Source organism: Ambystoma mexicanum, chromosome 13, assembly GCF_040938575.1.
Source record: "Ambystoma mexicanum isolate Mex_15411 chromosome 13, UKY_AmexF1_1, whole genome shotgun sequence".
In the NCBI taxonomy this organism is placed as follows: Eukaryota; Metazoa; Chordata; class Amphibia; order Caudata; family Ambystomatidae; genus Ambystoma; species Ambystoma mexicanum.
Genome location: NC_090938.1, coordinates 46251536 through 46278528, shown reverse-complemented (window position 1 = coordinate 46278528; position 26993 = coordinate 46251536). Strand labels below are relative to the sequence as shown.

General features: G+C 49.4%; 1 protein-coding gene across 3 annotated transcripts in view; it reads left to right on the top strand.

Annotated features, from left to right (window-relative positions):
• The first annotated feature begins 7237 nt into the window (after positions 1 to 7237).
• Positions 7238 to 26993, top strand: part of BLACAT1 (BLACAT1 overlapping LEMD1 locus) — a 199711-nt gene continuing 179955 nt past the window's right edge. Inside the window, exons 1-2 of one of the 3 annotated variants that reach the window (XR_011282880.1) lie at positions 7238 to 7972; positions 18280 to 18487. The gene's annotated coding sequence lies outside the window, so the exon portion shown is untranslated. The remainder of the gene's footprint in view (positions 7973 to 18279; positions 18488 to 26993) is intronic. The other 2 variants (XM_069633149.1, XM_069633150.1) reach the window with 2 other exon arrangements.

Sequence of the window (26993 nt, the reverse complement as noted above, 5' to 3'; positions counted from 1 at the left end):
GGGACCATCGAGCACCGCTAACCTTCACCGAAGCTCCCTGGAAGTCAGACCCTCAAAAGGCTGCCGACCCAAGACGGGACTGCCGAGGAGAACGAAGCAAAGCAACTGGACTTTGCCGCTGTCGAAGTCTATTGCCATCGACCAGGGTTCGCAGGTTTGTGTAACCGCTGGAGGCCCATCGAAGTTGTGTTGCCCAGCCGTGGGGACCACTTGACGCCATGCCGCTGACGACCGGAGCCGCCCGCTCCTTTGCCTAAGAACATTTGAATCGACGGAATCCCTTGCCCGCATTGTCAACCGCTTTGTCCCGCCGGAGAAAGTCGAGGACGACCAACGCGCTGAGGAGAATCCGCCGGTGGGTTTCCCGCCACCTAAAGGCCACAAAGACTTCGACGACTCGACGCCCTTGTTGGGCCACAGTTCTTCTGAAACTCTTTGCGGTCCTGAACAATCAATCGCTGAGGTGCCCCGCACACCTCATCCTTGCAGGTCGTTGCTGACGAGCACCGCCTGGATCAACGCCGTGGTCTCGGAACCCTTGAACTTCTCATCGACGCCGTTGACGCCAAGGTCACCATCTTCAACGCCTCTCGACGATCCGTGACTCCTGCTTTAAAGGGAGTCACTCAAAAAGGATCCTTCGACGCGTCTTCGAAGAACTCTACTCACCAGGTACATTGGGGGGGGGTAAAACATCATAGGAGGAAATAAGACTATTGAACAATATATGGACTGGGCTTGTGCTATATATCTTTATTTTACAGGTTGCCCAGGTGGGGGGATCACCACACAGAACTGTGTCTATCGGTAGGGGCCAGTATTCTGCCTATTGTTTCAACCATCTTGCTTTCCTTCCTATCTCTATTGCTGGTTCCCTTGGTATTGATCTGTGTGACATTTTAACCTTACAGTTGATGCACTTTAATGAGATTTGATAACATTGGTGGTACCATTTTACAATTGTATATATTTATCATTGTTGATTTCGAGTACAAAGTGCGTTATTGTGATCGTGTACATACCTTTGAATATTAATTATATAAAGACTGTGTTTTCAGTAATACAGTGTGTGGACATTCCTTTGTGGGGGTTCGGGGACTACACTGTACTTAAGAACCAGCCTGCATCACCTCCTGAGAAGCTACGCCTTGATTGCTCGTCCATTGCTGCCACAATAGAGATTCTTGGCTGGGGTCCAATGTGCCTCTCCTCTACCATATAGAGAGCAGAAGTACAGACACCCCCCACCGGTATCTTTACATGTGTTGCCTTCTCTTCGATTTCCCTGGCTTCTTCACCTTCAAACATTGTATCTTTGCTGTCTTCATCCTCTTCGTCCTCTCTATGCTGAAAATCGTGTTGTCCCATGGGTTCCCTCCTATATGTCCCACTCATCACCTCTTCCGTTATATTTCTGCCTTCCTCTGGCTTGCCTGTTCTCCAACTTCCTATTGCTCCGTTGTCATCCTTCCTTTTCCTATCTAGGCTGTAACTTCTTCTATTAACCCCTTTGCCTTTGTTATCCAACAACGCATGTCTGCTCATAATCTCATCAATTTCTTCACAGCGTCCCTCTAAACTCCTTTCTCTTTCTCTCTGTTCTAGCTTCCTGTCTGTTTTTCTGTCTGGGAGCATTTGCCCTATAATAATATCATCAACTTCTTTTTGTCGCCTTTCCCTACTTCTTCCCACTTCTCGTTGTCTATCTCTTTCCCTCTCTGCCTCTTTTTGCTTTTCTTTTTTCTTTTCTGCAGCTCTTCACCTCGCCCTTTCTTTTTCTTCTTCTCCTCTCTTCTCCCTTTCTTGGCCTGCCCCTCTCTTCTTTTCTCTCTCGTTCTTCATTCCTTCTTTCTTTCTTTCTCTCTCTTGTCTCTTTTTCGCTCTCTTTCTCTCTCCTCCTATTCCCTTGTCTCTTCTTCTTTCTTATGCCTTTCTCTAACTTCCATTTCCCTTTCTTTCAAATCGTCCCTTCCCTTTCCATCTAATTTGATCATTGTCTGTCCTCCTACCAATTAATTTGGCACAACTTCCATCTCATCCTTGTTGCCCTACCTCCCTTTCTCTCTCTGGACTTCCTCCTCGGCTTTTATCAATTTTGCCTGTAGATCGCGGCGCTCTTCATATTCTACGTTTGTGAACACTGGTCTTTGCTTACTTATTTTTTATCCACTTATAATGTCTTCACTACTGTACGCGGGGTGCTCATATGTGGGATTAATGTACCCCGCCGCTGATCTTAATGCTCATAATAAATATCATCCCTGTGCGTCCGAAGGCGGATCCCTGTTCTAGGGAGGAGGATGAGGAGCCATTGGTGCTATGCTCCATTCGTCAAGTTGATTAAGCATCCATTCTTTTGAGGGTGGCTTCTCTCTCTCTGCCACATACATTTTCCACAATTCCAGAATGGCTAGTCAATTCTGTAACTGTTTTCCCTTATAAGTGGCATGTAAATATGTGCACACATGTTGCAGTGCTGACGTTGAGTGAGTGCCTTCCTGCAGCCAGGGCAGAAACATTTTGCCCGCAGTGCCCTCCGCCAATTGCATTTGGTATTTACAGATTTGGTTCTTATAGCGGGGTAATACTTTGCATAGGCAACTAATGGGAGTGTCTCCAATGGTAATATGTCACAGTTTAATTTACCAATGCTTACCAAATTTTATTTCAATTCTCATTCACCCTCTTTTACCTCCCTTTCACACCCTTCCACACAATACTTCTCTTGCACTTAATACATCTGCGTCTCTCTCTGAGACCATGCCTTCTGCGTCACCCAATTCTTCAGTGACACCACAAATGCCACTCACGCTCCGAACAGTCTCACCTCACTGTTCCCTCCAAACCTTCTGAGTGATACCAAAACCGTCACTCACTGCCTGAGCTGCTCCGCCTCGCTGCGCCCACACCGGACCATACTCCTCTGTCCACCCACAACTTCACGTCCTCCGCAATATATTCCAATATACCAAAAAGTTCACTTTTCACAAAGCTTAAGCAGTCTTACAACACAAGGGTGGCACTAGCAATTACTTCATAAATAAATACACTACGGCCGTCTTCCCAACTCCTGGTGAGGTATCCATTGTTTATTATTATGCCATAACAAGGTGTGCATTGTGATCTTTTCTGACCCTTGTCAGAAGATAACTCTTTAATCTCTTATTTCTTCATTTCATCACAATCCCCCAATATACAGACAATCCCTTCCCCATGGTTTGTGGGCCTATGTCATACTTACATCTGTGGATCCGCTGAGGGTCTTCGGTGTTGAATCTCCCGTAACAGCCAGCTGCCTTTGCCCTATGGGATATCCTGCGGGGAAAGGACAGGACTTTCTCCAAGGGGGCTCCTGTCGACCTCTCTCTGTTACATGTAATCCCGCTCTCCACAGGCCACCTCCGTAATCTTCAGGCCACGGCAGGGACCCCTCTGCAATCCGACGACATCTAGTGAACCATCACCTTTGCTGCCATCTGTTAAGACGCGGGGGAAAACACAAATTACACAGAGGTTCTGGAGCCAGATCAGATTGGACTCAATAACGGAAAAAGACAAACTGCAAGGCAAACCCCAGCTTTATTATCAACGAAATAATTGAGGGACAGCATACAAGCATTAACATCTAGTTGCTATCATGGTGCTTATACAAAACAACTGGTTTTATAGTCAATATTTGCCATAACTGACATCATACTATAATTTTAGTTACAAAAAACCTCCCGGGTACAGGGATTGGATAATAGCAGTGACTGCATATACATTCTATAGGGTTAAACATGGCTCCTACTGAGACCACCTCTAAATTGATAACAGCAAAACTACATCATTTCTAAAATATGTAATTGGCTGGAATAATACATAATGGGTGACCTAACATTAAAGATTCTGATTGGTTGGCTTCTTACTGACCAACCTTGGACAACTGACAGGTCATCAAGACATGAGCTGGACAGGAGAAGGGGGAGAGAGGTCCATGGGCTGCTTTCCTTTCAATTAAAGAAGATACCATCCCTCATTTCTAGGCCATGAACCAGGGGGATTCCCTTTGTATTTGGCCTTGTGTGTTGTGTTGTGGCTGGGGATACCTGTAAGGAGTAAGGCAGGTGTCTTACCTATATGTGTTGCTAATGAGTAGGCAGTGTTCTTCAATTATGGGTCACGTGTGATGGGACTGTGTTTGGAATTATTTCACCCTGCATTTATTAGGATTTTAGCTAATATTGGTGTGAGTGTTATGCTTTCTTTTACCACTGGGGACTCTCTTGAGCTATTCCCGAGGTAGTCGTTGGACTTATAATTGTCCTGCACCTGGCTTACAACAGCTGGTTGTCCTCTTATGAAACTTTAGTTAATTTGGGAGTATCCTTCTTGCGTCCTGTGTATTGCTATCTTGTGCTTTCCCTGCAACATTCTGACCCTCCCTTAATTCACGGTAACCTTGTCTGTGGTTGTCAGCTCCTGTCTGAGCCCTGCACAGATCTGTATTTTGTTATTTTGGCATTTTGCATTCTTGTGAAGCCTTGAGGTCTTTCATTTACTTAGAAGTGTGTTGCAGATTCCATTTTGGGAAAGATGGCTGCCTGTCATTGTTGTGTTTCTCTGTTAGTGAGCTATATTTGCGGGTCATTTATGTCACATTCAGCGTATACATTGCCTATGTTAGTATTCTGCATGTCTTATGGATGCTATGTTAATATTGTTCATGTATAAATGCACCTGTTAACTAGTTTGTATGTTCTTTGTATTGAATGCATATTTGCTTGGTGTCCTGTCCTTTTTTGTGGGTATTTATAATGCACCGATTTACAATGTGTTTCGAGGCACAAACACATTGGGGGACATTATGACCCTGGCGGTAACTGTGCCGGTAAAACTGGCACGGCTGCCGCCGGAGTCATGAAATTACTGGCACCCGGCAATGGAGACTTACCGGGACATTCCCATTCCCATTTGAGTCGTGTTGGACTCAATGGGAATGGGGAGGCCTGATGCACTGGCACCATTCGCGAATGGCGCTGGTGCATCCAACATGGTCTGCTCTCGGGTGCCGGTCCGCAGAGCTCTGAGTTTGTCGGTCCGGTAACAACGGTGCCGGTAGCTTACCGGCACCATTGTTACCGGACCGGCAAACTTGTAACGACGCCCATTGTGTATAGGTACATTAAGAATACCCAATAAATAAATGCACTAGACTCTGAGCAAATATGCATTCAACATGACGAGCGTGGAAACTAGGTAACACGTGCATTTGTACATGAAAAATATTAACATGCACGCACATTTATTGTCATAACGTTGCTTTGGGTCATTCGTGCCATCTTGAGTGTTAGATTGTATCCATCTCCTGCTGTACCTGCCTGGGATAAGGGTGGTATGGTTGTCTTAGTGAGTAACGTTTCTCACATGCACGGTATTGAACTGGGGGAGGGGCAGAAGCTATGACTGATGTATTCATCTGCCTCTCAACACTCCTACCTCACATTACTGCCCCTCCTTTATCCCACTGTACTGCCCTCTCCTACCTCACTGGCCTGTTCTCCCCCACCAGCCTTCTCCTGCCTACCTACTTTTTTACTATTCTACTCTCTCAGTTAGCCCTATCTTGCGCCGCTACTACCTCACTGCTCTGCCCTCTCATACCTCACTGTACTTCCCCTTGTCTACCTCACCGTTCTGTCCTCCCTGTCAGCCTTCTCCTGCCCCTCTTCTCCCTCACTGCCCTGCTCCCTCTCTGCCAGTCTTCTATCCCTCTTCTACCTCTCCTTCCCTCATTTCTATCTGCCTCTCTTCTACCCACTGCCCTGCCCTCTCTCTGCCAGCCTTCTACCCCTCTTCTACCTCCCCTACCCTTACTTTTCTGCATCTCCTACCCGCTGCCCTGCCCTCTCTCTGCCAGCCTTCTACCCCTCTTCTACCTCCCCTACCCTTCCTTCTCTGCCTCTCTTCTACCCGCTGCCCTGCCCTCTCTCTGCAAGCCTTCTATCCCTCTTCTACCTCTCCTTCCCTCACTTCTATCTGCCTCTCTTCTACCCGCTGCCCTGCACTCTCTCTGCAAGCCTTCTATCCCTCTTCTACCTCTCCTTCCCTCACTTCTATCTGTCTCTCTTCTACCCACTGCCCTGCTCTCTCTCTGCCAGCCTTCTATCCCTCTTCTACCTCTCCTTCCCTCACTTCTATCTGCCTCTCTTCTACCCGCTGCCCTGCACTCTCTCTGCAAGCCTTCTATCCCTCGTCTACCTCTCCTTCCCTCACTTCTATCTGCCTCTCTTCTACCCGCTGCCCTGCACTCTCTCTGGAAGCCTTCTATCCCTCTTCTACCTCTCCTTCCCTCACTTCTATCTGTCTCTCTTCTACCCACTGCCCTGCTCTCTCTCTGCCAGCCTTCTACCCCTCTTCTACCTTCCCTATCCTTCCTTCTCTGCCTCTCTTCTACCCGCTGCCCTGCCCTCTCTCTGCCAGCCTACTACCCCTTTTCTAACTCTCCTGCCCTCACCGTTTTCTGTATCTCTTCTACCCACTGCCATGTCCACTCTCTGACAGCCTTCTACCCCTCTTCTACCTCCTCTACCCTTCCATCTCTGCCTCTCTTCTACCTGCTGCCCTGCCCTCTCTCTGCAAGCCTTCGATGCCTATTCTACTTCTCCTGCCCTCACCTCTCTCTGCCTCTCTTCTACCTCACTGCCTGCCACCTCTCTGCCAGCCGTCTACCCCTTTTCTTCCTCTGCTGCCATCTCCTCTCTCTGACTTTCTTCTACCCACTGCCCTGCCCTCTCTCTGCCAGCCTTCTACCCCTCTTCTACATCTCCTGCCATCACCTCTCTCTGCCTCTCTTCTACCCACTGCCCTGTCCTCTCTCTGCTAGCCTCCTACCCCTCTTCTACCTCTCCTGCCCTCACCTCTCTTCTACCCACTGCCCTGCCCTTTCTCTGGCAGCCTTCCAACCCTCTTCTACCTCTCCTGCCCTCACCTCTCTGCCTCTCTTCTACCCGCTGTCCTCCCTCTCTTTTGTAATCTCACGATCTTCTCGCCCACTCTTTTCTCTGTGTTCTCCCCCATCCCCTCGCCCCCAATCCTTATCATTGGTCTATTCATCCTGGCCCCCGTGTCGTGTGTGTGGTCTCTTCACCCCCCCCCCTTCTTCCGTATCGTGTGTGGTCCCTCCGCCTCCCACTGCCCCCCCTTGTGTGATCTCGTCCTCCCCTCACCCCCTCTTGCTCCTTCTCCGCCCCCTCCTTTGTCCCTCCCACTGCCTTTGTCTTCATCTCTCATTGTGTCTGGCCCCCTCCTCTAATTTTCATTGCAGAAGGTGCCCGGTGAGATGGCGCAGTGATGGGCACAGCCCTGGCACCCCGCGAGGGAGAGGCGGGCAGCTTCCTGCAGCCCAATGAGGAGAGAGATGTGGTGTGGTGTGTGTGTGCGGGGGGGGGCAAGCTCCAGCTACACGTTGTGTGTGTGGGATGGGGGAATCCTCAAAGCTCCCTTCGAAAACTCAGCACCCCCCACACCTCGTTCCTCGCCACCTGCTCCCACCCTACCCTTCCCTTAGAATTAAGGATCATGGGGGGGGGACTTTCAGTCAGATCTCAGACACCCCCTCCCGCCCCCTCACTTCTAAGTATGCCTTCACTCCTGGCTCTCCCCGGCCCCACTTTCTCTCTCTGCTGCCTCCTCTTGTACGTTAATGCCCCACCGACCCTCTCTTCTGCCCCACTGTCTCTCCTACCCCAGATGCGCTGCGTGATGTCTCTGTAGAGTGGCTGGAGGTCTCCCTTGCTCAACTTCTAGTGTATGGGGGTCCGAGAGAGAGCGAGAGGGGGGCGCCCTCTCCCACCCCACTCGTGGCGTGTGCGTTCTCTCCAAAAAGGGTGGTCCCCTCTGCACCCCACAATCCCCTGCCCCCCCACGGGCATTCACTCGTGTGACTTCTCGTCTACTCCTGGGGACGATTCGGAAGGGCAGCGAGAGCGAGGTAGGTCTCTTCGTGTCTGCCCATGCGAGGTGCGACTGTCTCTTCATGTCTGTCCATGCGAGGTGCGACTGTCTCTTCATGCCTGCCCATGCGAGGTGCGGCTGTCTCTTCATGTCTGTCCATGCGAGGTGCGGCTGTCTCTTCATGTCTGTACACCTGCATCCGAGGTGTCCATGTCTCTTTGCTGTCCGAATTGACCTTTCCGGGTCTGCACTATGACTTCATGTCTGCTTACATGTGTGTGCACAGGTACATCACTAGATGCGTGTGGGTTACATGAGGGTTCAGGACAAAACACATGTGTTTCTAAATGTGCATTTCTCTCTATGTATGTCCATGTATGTCCAGGATACATGAATGTGTGCCTACAGGTACATCTCTGCACACGTATTTACAAATGTACACGTGTGTGGGGGGGGGCGTGTGCGTGGGCGTCTTTACATTCAAGAGCAGGTGCATGTTATATTGTGTTCATATGCCTGTGTACTGCACCAAATCGCCACCGTGGGAGTCCCAGAAAACTCTAGGCTTGCCCTTGCCATGCATGGAGCCGTGGGGGCACACACGCCACTAAACTTTCAGGGTTGCCCGAGCACACGCAAGCACGGGCGCGCGCGCACGCCCCCAGTGCGTCCATCATTGCACAGTGCACCTGCCCTGGAAACACAGCCCAAGTGTCACAACACATCTGCCTGACAGGAGGGCCCGCTGCAGCCCTCCTTCCGGTGTCTGTACCAACTATTCCCCGCCTGCCCAGCCGCAGCGCCTAAAGGCTGCACCGTTTCGCAGGTCTTCATACATGTACATACACACGAGCATGGATGCATGTGCATGCAGTTTTGATTATACGCACATGTATGTGAGTCTGCAAGTCTCCTTGATGTAGACACGTCTGTGGAGATGTATGCGTGTGCTGCTCTGTGTTCTTCTGTGTGCATTGCTGCATGGCTGCACGTGTGTCGCGCAGGTTTGTATTTCTGTGTGTCTGTTGCCAATTGTCTGCAGTGCATATGTGGTCACAAGTCAAGTCTACTCACGCGTGTGTGTGTGTGTGTGTGTGTGTGTGTGTGTGGTGGGGGAAAGGAGGATGTGTGTATTCTCTGAGAACCAGCAGCCCTTGTGTGTTCAGAAGTCTGTGTGTCATTAGCAAGGTGTCCTTGTACACGCATCTAGTTGTCATTGTGTATCTCTGTGTTTGCTCTTGAGTGTAGATTTCAGTGTGTAGGTGTATCATTTTGTGTGCCAGATGTCTGCGTGTGTGTGCGTGTATTCTTTGACTGTCTCTGTGAATCTCTGTAGGGAAGTGTCTTTGATGTGTACATGTTGGGAAGTCAAAGGTGGCGCTGTAAAGGTGGGCTTTGGTCGACCTTTGTGTTGTGTGAGCCCACGGCTGTGTGGTTTACTGCACATATGCCTGTGTCGCTGTTATGTGCAGCTGCGTGGGCTGTGTCTGCTGGTGTGTTTGAGTGCATGGCAGTGGCCACAGCCCTTTGTTTGCATTTGGTCCAGTGCTGACCATGGCCGCTAGCGTGGAGGCAGGATATTTCACACAGTACACATGGCATAAAACATGTACATTATGTCTGTGTTTGCACTAGATAGTTTTCTGATGGTAAATGTGGTGGGGGGGTGCATCTTTTTTTATGAGTTTTCCTGCGGGTCAGTCAGTCAGTGTGTGTGTAGGCAATGTTCTGTGTTTCCCTGCCTTTCCCTGTGTTTCAATCAGTGTGTGTGGGCAGTGTTCTGTGTTTGCCTGCATTTCTCTCTATGCAGCCAGTCAGAGTGTTTAGGCAGTGCTCTCTGTGTGCAGTCAGTCAGGGTGTGTAGGCATTGTTCTGTGTTTGCCTACATTTATCTGTGTGCAATCAGTCAGTGTGTATGAGCAGCGTTCTGTGTTTGCCTGCATTTCTTTCTGTTTTTGCCTGCATTTCTCTCTGTGTCACTCAGTCAGTGTGTGTGGGCAGTGTTCTGTGTTTGCCTGCATTACTCTGTGTGCAGTTATTCAGTGTGTGTAGGCAGTGTCTCTTTGTGCAGTCATTATGTGTGGACAGTGTTCTTTGTTTGCCTGCATTTCTCTGGGTGCAGTCAGTCAGAGTGTTTATGCAGTGTTCTCCGTGTGCAGTCAGTCAGTGTGTGTAGGCATTGTTCTGTGTTTGCCTGCATTTATCTGTGTGCAATCAGCCACTGTGTGTGAGCAGTGTTCAATGTTTGCCTGCATTTCTCTGCCTGCATTCACTCAGTGTGTGGGGGGGGGGGCAGTGTTCTGTTTTTGCCTGCATTTCTCTCTGTCAGTCAGTCAGTGTGTGTGGGCAGTGTTCTGTGGTTGCCTACATTTCTCTGTGTGCAGCCAGTCAGTGTGTGTGGGCAGTGTTCTGTGTTTGCCTACATTTCTCGGTGTGCAGTCAGTCAGTGTGTGTGGGCAGTGTTCTGCTTTCGCCTGCATTTGTCTGTGTGCATTAGATCAGTGTCTATATGCAGTGTTCTGTGTTTGCCTGCATTTCTCTCTGTGTGCAGTCAGTCAGTGTGTGAGGGCAGTGTTCTGTGTTTGCCTACATTTCTCTGTTTGCATTCGGTCAGTGTGTGGGCAGTGTTCGGTGTTTGCCTGCATTTCTCTGTGTGCAGTCAGTCACTGTGTGTTGGCAGTGTTCGGTGTGTGCCTGCATTTATCTATGTGCAGTCAGTCAGTGTGTGTAGGCAGTGTTATGTGTTGGCCCGCATTTCTCTGTGTGCAGTCAGTCAGTGCGTGTGGGCAGTGTTCTGAGTTTGCCTGCATTTCTCTGTGTGCATTCAGTCCGTGTGCGTGGGCAGTGTTTGGTGTTTGCCTGCATTTCTCTGTGTGCAGTCAGTCAGTGTGTGTAGGCAGTGTTATGTGTTTGCCTGCATTTATCTGTGTGCAGTCAGTGTGTGAGGGCAGTGTTCTGTGTTTGCCTACATTTCTGTTTGCATTCGGTCAGTGTGTGGGCAGTGTTCGGTGTTTGCCTGCATTTCTCTGTGTGCAGTCAGTCAGTGCGTGTGGGCAGTGTTCTGAGTTTGCCTGCATTTCTCTGTGTGCAGTCAGTCAGTGTGTGTAGGCAGTGTTCTGTGTTTGCCTGCAATTCTCTGTGTGCAGTCAGTCAGTCAGTGTGTGCAGGCAGTGTTCTGTGTTTGCCTGCATTTCTCTGTGTGCCGTCTGCATTGTGGTTCAGTGCTTAAGAGTGCATATATTGCAAGACACTGATTTGCCTTTGAATGTGGATTGGCCACCTCTAAGGCACTGTGCTTTGTTGTCATGCTGTGCTATGTTCGCTCATGGGGCTTTACATTACGCAGTGTTCTGCGCTTGTCTGATATGCTATGTATTGCCATTTTACGCTGTGGTGCGCTTGGACATGGTATGTTGTGTATCTGTGCGGTAGCCTCTGCTTCCATTCCCTGCTGGGACTCTAGTTTATGCATGTGTGGCACTGTGCATTTAGTCGGTTCTGCTGTGTTATGGTGAGCTGTGTGCTCTGCTGTGCTATGTTCAGCTGTGTGTTCTGCTGTGCTATGTTGAGCGTGTGCTCTGCTGTGCTATGTTGAGCTGTATGTTCTGCTGTGCTATGTTGAGCTGTGTGCTCTGCTGTGCTATGTTGAGCTGTGTGTTCTGCTGTGCTATGTTGAGCTGTGTGCTCTGCTGTGATATGTTGAGCTGTGTGCTCTGCTGTGTTGTCTTTCTATCGCCACTCTTTGAAGCTGCTCGTTCTGTCATTTGACGCACTGCAAATACAAACCATGAATACACTATACCGTGCTATGCCACCCAAAGGCCTGCTGTGCTCGGCTTCACTGTTTCAAGTTACACTATGCAGTCCCAGGCTGTTTCGTGTTTGCTTGGCTTCATTGTTTCATGTTACACGATGCAGTCCCATGCTGTTTTGTGTTTGCTTGGCTACACTGCAGTATGTTATGTTACGCAGTGCGGTGGTGTGCCATATTACACTATGCCACCCAAAGGCCTGCCGTGCTCGGCTTCACTGTTTCATGTTGCATTATGCAGCCCCATGCTGTTTCGTGTTTGCTTGGCAACAAAGCATAGCGTTATGTTACGCAATGCAGTGCTGTGCCGTATTACGCTATGCCACCCAATGGCCTGTCATGCTCGGCTTCACTGTTTCATGTTGCACTATGAAGTCCCATGCTATTTTGTGTTTGCTTGGCGACACTGCATTGTGTTATGTTATGCAATGCAGTGCTGTGCCATATTACGCTATGCCATCCAAAGGCCTGCCGTGCTCGGCTTCACTGTTTCAAGTTGCACTATGCAGTCAAATGCTGTTTCGTGTTTGTTTGGCGACATTGCATTATGTTAGCTTACACAATGCAGTGCTGTGCCGTATAACGCTATGCCACCCAATGGCCTGTTGTGCTCGGCTTCACTGTTTCATGTTACATTATGCAGTCTGATGCTGTTTCGTGTTTGCTTGGTGACACTGCATTGTGTTATGTTACTCAATGCAGTGCTGTGCCATATTACGCTATCCAAAAGCCTGCCGTGCTCGGCTTCACTGTTTCATGTTACATTATGCGTCCGATGCTGTTTCGTGTTTTCTTGGTGACATTGCATTGTGTTATGTTATGCAATGCAGTGCTGTGCCATATTACGCTATGCCACCCAATGGCCTGCCGTGCTCGGCTTCACTGTTTCATGTTGCACTATGCAGTCCCATGCTGTTTCGTGTTTGCTGGGGACACTGCATTTTGTTGTGTTACGCAATGCTGTGCTGTGCCATATTACGCTATGCCATCCAAAGGCCTGCCGTGCTCGGCTTCACTGTTTCATGTTACATTATGCAGTCTGATGCTGTTTTGTGTTTGCTTGGTGACACTGCATTGTCTTATGTTCCGCAATACAGTCCTGTGCCGTATTACGCTATGCCACCCAATGGCCTGCCGTGCTCGGCTTCACTGTTTCATGTTGCACTATGCAGTCCCATGCTGTTTCGTGTTTGCTGGGCGACACTGCGTTTTGTTATGTTACGCAATGCAGTGCTGTGCCATATTACGCTATGCCACCCAATGGCCTGCCGTGCTCGGCTTCACTGTTTCATGTTGCACTATGCAGTCCGATCCTGTTTCGTGTTTGCTTGGTGACACTGCATTGTGTTATGTTACGCAATGCAGTGCTGTGCCGTATTACGCTATGCCATCCAATGGCCTGCCGTGCTCGGCTTCACTGTTTCATGTTGCACTATGCAGTCCGATCCTGTTTCGTGTTTGCTTGGCGACACTGCATTATGTAATGTTACGCAATGCAGTGCTGTGCCGTATTACGCTATGGGACACTCGAGTCTAGGTATGGCCTATATCTTTGTCTATTGTATGGTGAAGCGTGGTGTATTGTGGGACCTGGGCCTCTCTCCCACCTCATAGGATCCTCAAAATCTGTGATAGTGCCGTATCTTTACTAGTCTTTGTCACAGTCAGAAAATTGCTAGAAATGATCAGCATTGCACTGACCCAAACCTAGAGGCCGCCACTGTGATAAAGCTGTGAATCTGCCAGTCTGCGCCGCCCGTCTGTGCCGCAGCTGGAGGGAGCATGCTATAATGACACTGTGATCTCTTCCAGGCTTAGGAATCGTTCTTGCGGGATTGATTCGCATCTAGTGAGCTACTTTGTCTCGCACCATGAGGGTACACCCCCCCCCCTTGATGGCGCTATGACTCAGGAGCATGAGCTGCACGGGTGGAGTCGCTCGACTCACGGCTGGAGAGTGCCGTCTGAGATAGTTCTGTGGATTGCTTACCTATGTTTTAGATCATAACTCAACCCACGCTCTCACCTGCCATATCACTGTGCTTACTCTCTCCTCTACACCATTACTCAATTAGAGTGCAGCTACAACCCTCCATCATTTCGGCCTAGCTGCTCACTTACGAACATTAACATACAAACACCTCATCATTCTATAAAACGCAGCTATATCCCATGACAAACCGGCCTCGCTGCACACATAAGCGTCCTACAGGCCTAACGCAGCCAGAACCCAGTCTAGGTGTCCACCCGCCAGACTGCACACATTCAACTGACATCAATACCACCACACCTAATGCTAGGCTGCAGCTACCATCAGGCAATTAGACCAGCTGCACACACAACTGGTGCTCCCAAGCACCCTACGACACCTGATTCTCTAGACTGACCTGGACTGCGGTCCCCGAGGGCGTTCAACCTACCAGCGCTTTGAGGTCATACCAATGATATATAGAGCGCTATATAAATGCCAAGTACCATAACATAACATGCCATCCAAAGGCCTGCCGTGTTCGGCTTCACTGTCTCATGTTACACTATGCAGCCTGATGCTGTTTCGGGTTTGCTTTGCTACACTGCATTATGTTACGCAATGCAGTGCTGTGCCGTATTACGCTATGCCATCCAAAGGCCTGCCATTTTCGGCTTCACTGTTTCATGTTACACTATGCAGTCTGATGCTGTTTTGTGTTTGCTTGGTGACACTGCATTATGTTATGCAATGCAGTGCAGTGCCGTATTACGCTATGCCATCCAAAGGCCTGCCATGTTCGGCTTCACTGTTTCATGTTACACTATGCAGTCTGATGTGTTTGCTTGGTGACACTGCATGATGTTACGCAATGCAGTGCTGTGCCGTATTACGCTATGCCATCCAAAGGCCTGCCGTGCTCGGCTTCCCTGTTTCATGTTACACTATGCAGCCTGATGCTGTTTCGGGTTTGCTTTGCTACACTGCATTATGTTACGCAATGCAGTGCTGTGCCGTATTACGCTATGCCACCCAATGGCCTGCCGTGCTCGGCTTCACTGTTTCATGTTGCACTATGCAGTCCCATGCTGTTTCGTGTTTGCTGGGCGACACTGCGTTTTGTTATGTTACGCAATGCAGTGCTGTGCCATATTACGCTATGCCACCCAATGGCCTGCCGTGCTCGGCTTCACTGTTTCATGTTGCACTATGCAGTCCGATCCTGTTTCGTGTTTGCTTGGTGACACTGCATTGTGTTATGTGACGCAATGCAGTGCTGTGCCGTATTACGCTATGCCATCCAATGGCCTGCCGTGCTCGGCTTCACTGTTTCATGTTGCACTATGCAGTCCGATCCTGTTTCGTGTTTGCTTGGCGACACTGCATTATGTTATGTTACGCAATGCAGTGCTGTGCCGTATTACGCTATGGGACACTCGAGTCTAGGTATGGCCTATATCTTTGTCTATTGTATGGTGAAGCGTGGTGTATTGTGGGACCTGGGCCTCTCTCCCACCTCATAGGATCCTCAAAATCTGTGATAGTGCCGTATCTTTACTAGTCTTTGTCACAGTCAGAAAATTGCTAGAAATGATCAGCATTGCACTGACCCAAACCTAGAGGCCGCCACTGTGATAAAGCTGTGAATCTGCCAGTCTGCGCCGCCCGTCTGTGCCGCAGCTGGAGGGAGCATGCTATAATGACACTGTGATCTCTTCCAGGCTTAGGAATCGTTCTTGCGGGATTGATTTGCATCTAGTGAGCTACTTTGTCTCGCACCATGAGGGTACACCCCCCCCCCCTTGATGGCGCTATGACTCAGGAGCATGAGCTGCACGGGTGGAGTCGCTCGACTCACGGCTGGAGAGTGCCGTCTGAGATAGTTCTGTGGATTGCTTACCTATGTTTTAGATCATAACTCAACCCACGCTCTCACCTGCCATATCACTGTGCTTACTCTCTCCTCTACACCATCACTCAATTAGAGTGCAGCTACAACCCTCCATCATTTCGGCCTAGCTGCTCACTTACGAACATTAACATACAAACACCTAATCATTCTATAAAACGCAGCTATATCCCATGACAAACCGGCCTCGCTGCACACATAAGCGTCCTACAGGCCTAACGCAGCCAGAACCCAGTCTAGGTGTCCACCCGCCAGACTGCACACATTCAACTGACATCAATACCACCACACCTAATGCTAGGCTGCAGCTACCATCAGGCAATTAGACCAGCTGCACACACAACTGGTGCTCCCAAGCACCCTACGACACCTGATTCTCTAGACTGACCTGGACTGCGGTCCCCGAGGGCGTTCAACCTACCAGCGCTTTGAGGTCATACCAATGATATATAGAGCGCTATATAAATGCCAAGTACCATAACATAACATGCCATCCAAAGGCCTGCCGTGCTCGGCTTCACTGTCTCATGTTACACTATGCAGCCTGATGCTGTTTCGGGTTTGCTTTGCTACACTGCATTATGTTACGCAATGCAGTGCTGTGCCGTATTACGCTATGCCATCCACAGGCCTGCCATGTTCTGCTTCACTGTTTCATGTTACACTATGCAGTCTGATGCTGTTTTGTGTTTGCTTGGCGACACTGCATTATGTTATGCAATGCAGTGCTGTGCCGTATTACGCTATGCCATCCACAGGCCTGCCATGTTCTGCTTCACTGTTTCATGTTACACTATGCAGTCTGATGCTGTTTTGTGTTTGCTTGGCGACACTGCATTATGTTATGCAATGCAGTGCAGTGCCGTATTACGCTATGCCATCCAAAGGCCTGCCGTGCTCGGCTTCACTGTTTCATGTTACACTCTGGAGTCTTGTGCTATTTCGTGTTTGCTTGGCTACACTGCATTATGTTATGTTACGCAATGCAGTGCTGTGCCGTATTACGTTGTGCTAGGCTGAGTTTCGTTATTCAATGCAATGCTATGGCACTAACATACCATGTGGCTAACAATGCTGGCTCTGTAGCTGCATACGCCCGTATTTATTGGCCTGCATGTGTGTTTGGTACATGGTGCGTTTTCAGTCATGTCTGTAGGAAGATTATTATTTTAATTGTGAATTCAGTGTGTGCATTGGCCTTTTACTTAGAGGTGTCATAATTGATAGCATTATCGTTATAATAATGAACAGTGTTACTGTGTGTGCGAGTGGTCCGTGCACGGATGCGCTATGCCTGGCCACACAATCCTTGGTGTGCACGGCTGTGTGTGTTATTAAGAGAGCAGACGGGCGGGCTGTGGTGTAGTTTTACTTCATTCTGAACTTTTAAAAGAATATTTTGAAGCCCCTCCCCATCCTTTTTTAATCCTTTCGGCGTGGGCATTCCATAGGGCCTGGGTGCGCAGATGACGTCACAAGGCAAGCCCCCCACCCCCTCCGTGGCCCTGCACAGGCTCATGGGTAATGCGCGCGGGAGACAGGATCTGTCAAATGTGAGGTAATCGGAGAGAGACGGCCCACAAGGTGGGGGACTCACACCCGGACCAGCGATGCATGTATATAAATGCAAGTTGAAAAGTGACCAAAATGAAACAAAAAGTGACGACAGAGGCTTTCCTTAGCGACTATAAACAACATATCGTGTTATGCCAAGATGCCCGTTCCACTCTTATGGAGACACCTAGAGGGCAGGGGGCATATCCATGCCAGCATTTGAGAAAATAATTTGCTAATTGACTTGCTTTGGGGCGAGGGGTGTATTGTGCCCCAACGGACCCCCATATCATCCATCCTGGCGCTCTGAGCACATGGCACACCAACATCACTGCATTTTGGGGATGAGTGCCGAAGGACACCCCCCCCCCCCCCCCCCCCTCCGGCTCAGGTGGTAGGCCTCCCTGTTGGCACCTGTGCACTACTTCTGCTGTCCTGGACAGGTGATGTTAGTGTTTGCGGCAATGCAGCCGAAATGTGTGTTAAATCCGTATAGCGTTAGCTAAGCAATATGGGAATGAGACCATAGCTCTTGGGGCGGGGGGTGGGGTGGGGGGGGGGCTCTTACCCCTCCAGGGGCACCGCAATAACCGATTAACGCTTCCTGGCAAAAGGCTTTCAGCTTTGAAGTGCTGTCTCTGTGCAGCAATACCGGTCTGCTGTGGTACTCCTTTTATCCGCATTTAGAGATGTCGCCAGCAGGCCGCAGATATATTTATCCGTTGAGCTATCTACCCATGCCCCCAGACAGAGGAGCACACCCGCCCTGGGGGCAACAACCTGAGCAGGTGGTTTCCTCTCACCTGTGTGTGTGTTTGTGTGTGTGTCAGGCTTGATTTTCAGACACACACACTTCACCGTAACCATAACCACTGAGACCCTCGTGCCGGACCTGTAACATATATTTGTGTGTGGGGGAGGGAGATGGGTGAATGGGTGGATGTATAAGTGGATGGATGGATGAATGGGTGGATGGGTGGAGAATGGTTGGCTGGGTGGATGAATGGGTGGGTGGATGGATGTTAGAATTGCACTCTTCTTCTGGGTGGGCGTGTGCTAGGCATATCTAGCCCTGTGTTTTTTTCTGTAATTGCCCTCTAGGCCGTGGGGGAACCCAAGGGAAGGTACTGGAGGGAACCCCCCTTTCCACAGCGGCCGTGACCCCCGCTTGCTGCGCACTCCCTTCTTGGTGTGTGAGTGGAGTGAGACGCCCACGGGGGCCTCTCTTTCTGAGCTAGACTGAGAGCTCTGAGGTGTGGGGGAGAGACAGAGGCAGACAGACCTCCCTCTGGAACTGGAACCCCAACCCGTAAGTCACAGTCTACATTTCTAATGCATGTTGTTTAAGTTTTGAATGTCAAAGATGTCTAAAGTGTTGGGGTGCAGGGAGGGGGGAAGTCTGCTTGTGATTGGGTGGCCTGGCACTGATGAGAGTGACAGAAGGGTGGGGCGCTAGGGTCTAGGGGGGTCAAACTGAAGACCTAGTGTGACAGAAGCAGGTGGAGGAAGTGAAAAGCAAAGTGCACCGAAGTCGAGCACAAAGGGGCAGAAATAGGAGGAGAGAGAAATGGATCGAGGCAGAGAGAGTTCCAGAGGGAGAGGCAGAGAGGGAAAGAGAGAAAGGCAGAGAGAGGGAAAGAGAGGCAGAGAAAGGGTCAGAGAGAGAGCGAGGGATGAAGGCAGAGAGAATTACCGAGGGACAGGGAAAGAGAGTAAGGCAGAGAGAGAGAGAGAGAGAGAGAGAGAGAGAGATGCAGAGAAAGAGACAAAGGGGCAGAGATGGGAAGAGAGAAATGGAGGGAGGCAGAGAGAGTTACAGAGGGAGAGGCAGAGAGGGAAAGAAACAAAGAAAGCCAGAGAGAGGGACTGAGAGGCAGAGAAAGGGACAGAGGGGCAGAGATAGGGGAAGAAGAAATGGAGGGAGGCAGAGAGAGTTACAGAGGGAGAGGCAGAGAGGGAAAGAAAGAAAGAAAGCCAGAGAGAGGGACTGAGAGGCAGAGAAATGGTCAGAGAGGGAGGGAGGCAGAGAGAGTTACAGAGGGACAGGGAAAGAGAGAAAGGCAGAGAGACAGAGGGACAGCGAGAGAGGGAAGAGAGAAAGACAGAGAGAGGGACAGAGAGGCAGAGAAAGAGACAAAGGGGCAGAGATGGGGAAGAGAGAAATGGAGGGAGGCAGAGAGTTACAGAGGGGGAGGCGGAGAGGGAAAGAAAGAAAGAAAGAAAGAAAGAAAGAAAGAAAGAAAGAAAGAAAGAAAGAAAGAAAGAAAGAAAGAAAGAAAGAAAGAAAGAAAGAAAGAAAGAAAGACAGGGAGAGGGACAGAGAGGCAGAGAAAGAGACAAAGGGGCAGAGATGGGGAAGAGAGAAATGGAGAAAGGCAGAGAGTTACAGAGGGGGAGGCAGAGAGGGAAAGAAAGAAAGAAAGCCAGAGAGAAGAACAGAGAGGCAGAGAAAGGGTCAGAGAGAGAGCGAGGGAGGGAGGCCGAGAGAGTTACAGAGGGACAGGGAAAGAGAGAAAGGCAGAGAGATAGAGGGACAGCGAGAGAGGGAAGAGAGAAAGGCAGAGAAAATAACAGAGAGACAGAGAAAGGGTCAGAGAGAGAGCGAGGGAGGGAGGCCGAGAGAGTTACAGAGGGACAGGGAAAGTGAGAATGGCAGAGAGAGAGAGGGGCAGAGAGGTGAGAGGAAGAGGGCGAGGACGGGATGGGTAGAATGGGGTTGCTGAACTGGTGGATCCCCCTCCCGCCCCAGCGAAGAATCAAAGGAACAATTTGGAGTGATCAATATTTTCCATTAATTAGCAATTACATGAAGAGGTGGATGGTATCTTGACTCCGAATGCAATGTATTTAAATGAAGGTCGATATTAGGGCAGTCGTTATTATGGGGTACCTATTTTTGGATGTGGTCAGAAAGGCAGGGTTTGATGCAGGCCTGGATCCCAAAAGGGGCGGGGGAGGGGGGCAGCCAGGTGCAGCGGTCACTGGAGTCGCCTCTCGAGTTCATGGGGCGGTGAAAACAGACGCCCTGCGGGGGGTGGCGGGGGGCGTCTTAGCAGACTGCACTACTCCGCAAACTCCCACGAGAAGCACTTCTGGGATATTTATATGTGTTAGTGTGTGTGTGGGGGTGGGGGGGTGTACTTGTAGATGTGTGGGGTTGTGAATGTGCGTTTTTTAGAGGGTCCACCTGCACAGATCCACATTTGCCGTGAGTTGTGGGTACATGTTGAGTCAGTGGAATTCAGTTTGGGAGCGTGCGTGTGTGTTAGTGTGTGTACTAGTACCCGAAGACTGTGTAAATGCACGTGCACGCGGGAAGGTTACTGTGCGTGTGTGTAAATGCAGGGATGGGCGTGTAAATGCACACGTGTATGTGTCTTTCTGTGTGAGTGGAGAGCCGCGCGCGGGTGTGGATATGTGACCCCACTCACTCCGTGCTACAGAGAGAGTGTGCTGTGAAAACCCCCATTATTTGCGTTCCTGAATTCCCACGGCCCAGACCCAGCCTGTAAAGCCTCGCCCCCTCCTTGCAGGGGGGTCGCGGAACAGCCTGGCCTGATTTCTTGAGGTGAACCGGCCAGTCCTATGTGAGTAAGAAAGCAGCACCCCTGGTTTGGGTGCTCGCTTCTGTTGCGCTGTACACTCCGTGGCAGATATGAGAGCCAGGCCGTTTCTTTAGAAGCAATGACGGGGCACAGGCGATGCACCCCACACGTATTGGGTGGTTTTCGGATTCACATCTTTTCTCTGACAAATGCAACGCCGGCCCTCACAACCAATAGGAGGTTGCCCAGTTTATAAACCATCCCATCGCAGCCGTTCTCATATTTCAGAACTTGCAAAGAGACCACTTTACACAACGTTTGTTCAGCTTGAATGTGTGCATGGATTGCACGTGCCGTACGTTAGCTTCACTGTGGCCCGTGCATGAAAATATACCGAGTGCACGCTTCCCTCATGCACACACCTTGAAAGTGTAAAAGCAGCACGCGGGGGGAAAGCTGGAGTCCTCAGCATTGAGGTGTTTAGATTTTGACTTGAATAAAAATCAAAAGAAAGAAGGCACTAGTTAACCCCATAAGAGCCAGGCTATTATGCAAGTCTATGCAAAAAGGACGAGCATACTCGTCCTTGGCATTAGGATCACACAAAAATAGGAAAATCTATGTCTTTTTAATAGAATCAATGTGTTAAAAGTTGAACCAATCACAAACTAGAGATCACTCACGTGCCCATGCAAATGAGCAACCGAACAATAAACACACCTATGACGTCATACCCAAGAATATGTGGCGAACAGAAAGACAAGGCAAGAACGAGAAGAAAGGAAACTTCCCCGTGCACACCCGACTGACGTGTCCCAACACCTTGCAAGAAGGAATTAATTCTAGGCAACTTCAAAAGACACCAAACCACAGAGTGAAAAGCAACACAGCAACAAAAAAGAGAGTAAAAGTGTATAACCCTATAGTATATCAACTCCTGCATCCCAAGGCTGTCATAGATAAGCAGATCAATGTCAATTCCATGCACTTGGTTGTATCAAGATATAAGCTACACATGCTTAATTGGTCATATGAATCACATGAAGAACAGGGCACAACATGTCTAAGCTAAGCATAATGTTCGTGAATATTGCTGAGTCGCGTTTCGGCTGCAACTGGCCGCAGACTTGGAAAGTAGCCCAGCCTTCTTCAGGACAAAGGAGATTTTCAAACAGGGACGCCAAAGTAACACGCCAATAGGATACAAAGTATGCAGTTTTAGGGGGATGCCCAAGGACAAAGGCGTTGTTCACAAACTCTGAAGCAGACTGCATAAACATGAAGAAACATATAACAATATAAAAAGTACACATACCAAGTTCACACTGTTAGGCTATTTTTGTGTTGCCTGTGGTTTTAAACCTCCTCGTATCAAAACACATAGATTTTTGGGAAAGACCCAGTGTCGAACACCTTATGGGGGACGACGGTCAAGTGATGAGACCTGAGTGTACAGCAGAAGCAGTGTGTGTTGAGATCTGGGTGTGGAGGTGTCAGTGTGTGGAGATGTGTGTGTGTGGGGGGTGGCAGGGTGGGGTCCTGAGTGCGAGGTAGTGGCATGCATGCAGATCAGTGGCTGTTGAGATCTGGGTGTGGTGGTGTCCGTTTGTGGATATGTGTGTGTGTGTGTGTGTGTGTGTGTGTGTGTATGTGGGGAGTAGTGTGCAGGTAGATCAGTGGCTGTTGAGATCTGCAAGTGGTGTGATCTGTGTGTGGCGATCAGCATGCGTGTGGAATGCTATAGGGGCTAATTGTGTGTGCGGGGATCTGTGTGGCGATCAACATGCGGGGGGAATGCTATAGGGGCTAATTGTGTGTGTGGCGATCATCATGCGTGGGGAGTGCTATAGGGGCTAACTGTGTGTGTGGCGATCAGCATGCATGGGGAGTGCTATAGGGGCTAATTATGTGTGTGGCGATCAGCATGCGTGGGGAATGCTATAGGGGCTATTTGTGTGTGCGGGGATCTGTGTGGTGATCAACATGCGTGGGGAATGCTATAGGGGCTCATTGTGTCTGTGGGGGGATCTGTGTGTCAAAACCAGTTGTGTGGGAATTCCACTCGCTACCCAGGGATATATAGTGCAGGGGGTGGGGGCAGATGTTATGTCCAGAGACCCCTGGAATGTTCTGGTGGCAGGGCCTGTGAGGAGTAGGGTTATATGTGGTCCCGGGCAAAGTCTGTTTTAGCATTCTTACAACACGCTTGTGCTGTGAGAGTGCATATTCAGTGTCGCTTTAACCCCTTGTTCTGAAATGTTAGTAGGTAAAAGCACCCCACAGCAGGGTCAATGTATTTATTCATTTGTAAAGCGTGCACACACCCTTAGACGTCAGGGCGCTATGGAGAACCAGTCACCTGACGCCCAAAGGCACAGGAAGATGTTATGCATAGTTACAGTCAGGCGTGCCTGCATAATACATTGAACTAGATGCAGCCAGGGGCACATGAGCCAGGCATCACAGTGGGGCAGGTCAGTTGTCTATGGTACAAACATGTAGGGCCTGCGGTTTCTTAATTTCAGCAGTGACTGAAGAGCAGTGCCCTTAAAACACCTAAGTTACTTTTATACAGACAGTATCTGAGGTGTGGGAGCAGTTCTTATCCTGCAAAAATGTTCCTGTATTGGAATGTATGCAATGGTGTGTGACATTTATAAAGTGTCTAACTTTCATTGCTATGGCCTCGAGGCACTGTGGGGTGTATGGAGATTTGGTAGACTGCAGTCAGAGCATTGCAGGATAAACTGTACATTACATTGCGGGAAAATAGCAGTTACTTTGTCAGTGATGACTAGTACTGTGACAATCTTTAGTCGGTGTTAGGTTTCAGATAGGCAGTGCTGCGTGTTGGACTATGAATTAGCGAATGCTGGCATGATATGTTATTTATAACGCACTTAATGCCCAGAGATTTCTAAGCGCGGAACCGGAGATTGAAACTGTGTTGCTCCATGTAATCTTGTTTCCAAGGTGAGCACGTTGCCCCTGAGCTATCCTCCCGCATGGCAACTACACTTGCAATGGCGCAGACGGGCTAAAAAACGGTGGTGTGGAAGGTTGCCCAGAGCAGTGCCAGTGGTTCAGATTAATTCAAACCTTCCACCCATCACTTTTCTGGTCATAGGGATTAGCACAGCCATGGGCAGTCAGTGGGTGGGTAAATAACCAAAGAACACCTACAAGCTTGTGGTCCCTCCTCATATGCCATTTCCCCCTAGTTCTACTCTAATGCAATAGTTTTGGCTCTAGATTGCGCTTAAGCACCACCTAATTGCCAAAACTAAAAATGAACTACCTCTTCCCACAATTGAAAATGTGCTTGGCAGACCGCCGAACCCTCCACCAATCCCCCCACTCCAAACCTACGATCTACTATGTCTCAACTCAAGGTGGATTGCTGAGCAGGCATAGGGGCGGGTGAAAGTGCTACACTGGAACATATAGTGCCTAGAAATCATCCTTTTCATAGCACACACCTCTTACAGAAGTGTAATTGTCCTCTTTATCATCGTTGACAGCACACATGATTATCTGTGGTTTCTCGGTGGTCAGCACGGGATGCTCAGGGCTTGTTCGTAATGTTGGCCAAGGGTTTCCTCAGTTAACTTGAGGCTAGCCATGGATGCGCCTTTTAAAGGATGAACGGCTGAGTCGGCCCCGTTAGTGCGCAAATATGCATACTGCCCCTGCGGGGATGCAAGATGTGTATTGCACGGCAAAAAACCGATCTCTGCAGTGGCGCTCAACTCAGGTACACAGTGGGCGCTAGTAGGAGCTCTTTGCCCCTGTGACAAATCCACTTCCGGGGCACCAGTAGTGCTCCAAGGGTGAATATCGTTTTCTAAAACATCAATCGGCCCCACACCTCTAGTACACCAGAAGGGACCGGAACATATTGGAAACACAAGCAAATGATAAACCTCCTTGTCCAATGTTAGTAACGGGGACGGAACGGCAGGCTTATCTTCATAAGGTCGTGGATCGTTGGTTAATTGCAACACAGCGAAAATACAATTATTACCCTATGATAAATGGGATTGTCCACTCAAGGTTGTATAAAAATATATACTTTATTATTATCTCAACAAACAGTTCTAGCAACACTACAAAATACAGCCCACCCTATAAAGGAATGCAGAGGACACTTTCGAGAAGGAAAAGGGATGCACTCTGGATACTGACAGGAGGATAGTCATTATAGTAATTAATGGCAGCAGTTCAAGGATACATGGTTTCAGCACAAAAGGAGCAATGGGTCGTAGAATGTCTGTAGGGGCCTTTGGGGGAGGACCAGGGGGACAGAACCACAATGTACCTTGTGCTGTAGAAATTCTTGGTGATCAACAGGGTCGAGTTGGTCTCAGGGTGCTTTGCAGTTGCTGCGACAAAGTTCAAGATGGGAGACAGCTGCGGTATCAGGCAGAAGGCAGTTCAGCGAGTGAGGTTGGACAGACGCCTACAGGCTGGCTCAGGGTTCATTGTATCTGTGCTGGCCGACGGTTCTGAAGCACTGGTCGAGGCATCTCGGATGGCTTTAGAGACTGCGGCATAACAGCAGTCAGCAGTACAGTCGGTTGCAGCTCAAGGGGCTCGACTGGCTGGAAAATGTCCTTTAAGGCGGACATCGGTAGATGCTTGTCGAGGCACTTCTCCTAGCTTCTTCACTGGGCTTGTGTTGTCCTTTAAGGTGGACGGCCCAAAGCTGAGGAGTGTGTTGCAGGCAACGGCCTTGTCCTTGGTTTAGGGTTCAGAGACTCTCTGGCACTTCCCACCCAGGAGGCTTGCTGCAGAACCTAGCAGGGACACTGTGTGCAGGCTGGGTACCAATTCTGGAGCTGCTGGACAGGTCCTCTGAGTCCAGTATCTCCCTCTGTTCCCTGGGAGATGTTTAGGGGAGGGATCGTTCTTCTCTCTTGGAGGTCCTGACCTTCCTTCACTGGCTGAAGCTATAAGGCGGACTGTAGCTTCATCCTGGGTCCAATGATTAGTTTTTCCTTCTGCTTCTGGTGAAGCCTTCAGATGATCTGCCAAAAGAGGGGCTTGGCCTTCTTTTAAAGCCAATTGGGCCACAGTGATTGGTGTAGGCTAAGTCTACCTTATTGAACCAATCCTGGGTACCCACCAACACTCTCCTGTATACATGAGGTCATAACCAGAGTGCTTTGCAACAGAAAAGGTAAAGGGATGAAAACATGTAATACTAAGTCCCACCCATCTTCCTGTCAGTTGTGGATCAAAGGTTCCCTCTGGTTAATGGAGCTCTCTGTGGTTCCTGATTAAAGCAGCAGGTCTCCCTTGAAGCTGCGCCGAGAACAGACTTTCTGGCTCCGCCAAACCACATACTTGTACCTTATGAATGCGGTCCCTCTGCAGGGATGACTTCTGTAAACATGCAGTCCCAGACATGACATTTCACTGTCAATCTATAATGATGGTGGGAAGTGGCATCAGGTTGACACAGTTCAACATGAAAAGTTGTTGGGCTTTCCTTTCTCCTTTGTTAGCTTCTGTACCCAGGCCCCATGTGGGCATGTTTGAATTGCTTTCTGATTAGTATGCGAATCGCTGCCACACGCAGCAGGGCCCAACAAAAGGAAGGGAGGATCCATGGAGCTTTTGTTAGTTCATTAGGCTGGCCATGGCAGGAGGAAGGCTGGGCCTCCCCCTTCTGGAGATGTATCATGTACTCCTCCTGTCATATCCCCAACTAAATATGACCGGGGGAGGGGGATAGGACTGCGCATGTAGGCTGTGTTCACCCAGAGTACATGGGTCTACGTGTATGTTGTGCGGTGAGCATAGGAAAATGTGTGTGGATTATTCCCACACATTTTCCAGAGGTGGACCTACCATCATTCTAGTTCATTTCAAATATGTAAAAAGCCCAGCCGAGGGCACACCCACCATGCAGATGATCGAATTCCTCACAGCCCCCCCCCCTTTCTTTGATAACTCAGTCCACGGTCAGGTGTATATTTACTGGGGTCATTTGAGTAGCCCTGCCCTATACGGAGCTACAAGATGTTACTGTAACATCCCTATGAGAATCTTTGCTCTGATCCTTTGAGGATGGACCAGTCTAGATTTAGGGCAGGCAAGACACTGTTTAATGGTATGGTATGTTATGTTGATTGCTTGTATAGAGCTTTGCGCTGCTGTCAAGATGCTGAGCATGAGGAGAAGAGAAGAGCAAGAAGCAGGGTGAGAGCTGTCAAGGCTTTGAATGCTCGTTTTGTGTCCATAGTTAGTGTTGAAGGGTTTTGGCGC